Source organism: Berghia stephanieae, chromosome 10 (assembly GCF_034508935.2).
Source record: "Berghia stephanieae isolate SIO BIC M18660-M18661 chromosome 10, UCSD_Bste_1.3, whole genome shotgun sequence".
In the NCBI taxonomy this organism is placed as follows: Eukaryota; Metazoa; Mollusca; class Gastropoda; order Nudibranchia; family Aeolidiidae; genus Berghia; species Berghia stephanieae.
The window spans coordinates 40,222,851-40,224,517 of NC_088369.1; positions in this window are offsets into that span (position 1 = coordinate 40,222,851).

Here is a 1,667-nt window from a genome sequence, read left to right on the forward strand (position 1 = left end):
TTATTATTATTATTATTATTATTATTATTATTATTATTATTATTATTATTAATAATAATAATAATAATAATAATAATAATAATAATAATAATAATAATAATATAATCTGTGATTTTAAAATTTATTTTGAGGTTGGGTGGGTCGGGGATAGATTGACAGATAGGTAGGTAGATATGTATAATATAGCGAGAATGGGATAGAGAGAGGAGGGGGTAGAGGGATATAGATAGATAGATAGATAGATAGATAGATAAAGGGAGGGAGAGAGAGAGAGAGAGAGAGAGAGAGGGAGAGAGAGAGAGGGAGAGAGAGAGAGAGAGAGAGAGAGAGAATAAGTAGGAGTGAAATATCTGTTCAATGTTATCGTTATTATATAACGTCGTAACAAGTGTAACTAAATGACAAATTGCCATATTTATGGACAATAAAGATCTATCATTATTATAATAATCTGTGATTTAAAATTTATTTTGGGTTTGGGTGGGTTGGGGACAGATAGGTAGATAGGTAGGTAGGTAGGTAGGTAGGTAGGTAGATATAATATAGCGAGAGAGAGAGAGAGGGGGGGGATAGGGATAGGGGGGTGGGGGAGGGAAGAGGGATAGAGGCAGATAGATAGAGAGAGAAAGAGAAAAGAGAGAAAGATTGGGGAGGGGGGGGGGGCACACAAAATTAACAAAATGTACAACTCAGCGTCTTCCATGTTTAACTCAATCTCTAAAATATCTCAGATCTTATTCGTACTAGCCTACTATAGATCTAGAAATCTCAAGTATCACTGATGGTTGTCTATAACATGTGGTAACAGATCTCCACTCAATACTAAAATGAAAAAGACTAAATTTCAACAAAGAGTCACTGATGGGTGTCTACAACACATAGCCCAATAAAAATCAAAACAAAACAAAGGGTACACACACACGTGCCCAGTTTAATTAGGCCTCCCCTCCCCTCCCTCCCCCTCTAGTCTAGCCAGGCGAAACCGGCGGCCAGCCAAGGAGCGTGTTGCTAACATGCGCTAACAAATCACTAGGCAAGTTTGGTGTGTGCCACGCGAACGGCGAGTTGTCCCTTCTAGTCGTAGCTCCTCTTTCTAGAGTTACACAGAGCTTTGTGTGTTGGTCTTTTATACTTCCGGATGGCAATGTTGTGAGCTTCTCAGCCAAGCGCATACTGTCTATATAAAATTATGAGCCCCAGTCCCCGTATCAACGTCGTCTATGTCGAAAAAACAAAAACAACAACAAACCCATGTAATATCACCTCACATGTCTTATGTCTCGTCTTACAAGTTAAGTTGTTGCTGTTGGTTTGGGACCCCTTGTAAAGCGCACTGAGCACATTTATTGGAGATAAAACTACCTATGATTTTCTCCGTTTGGTCACAAAAATTTTACTACTTTGTCTATAGGGAATGAGATTAGCGGAAGAGTAGCGTTTCTTGATTGGACGTCACCGGCGGAGAAGTTATTAGAGAGAGAAAGTCATTATGGTTTTGCGCATGCGTCTTTCGTCCTCGCTTCCGGTGAAAGCGGCATGAGACACTTCACCAAAAGCGAGGACGAGAGAGACGCATGCGCAAAACCATATTGACGTTCTCTCTGTAAGGTGACGTCCAATCAAGGGACGCTATTCTTCCGCTAATCTCATTCCCTATGGGTAGATTC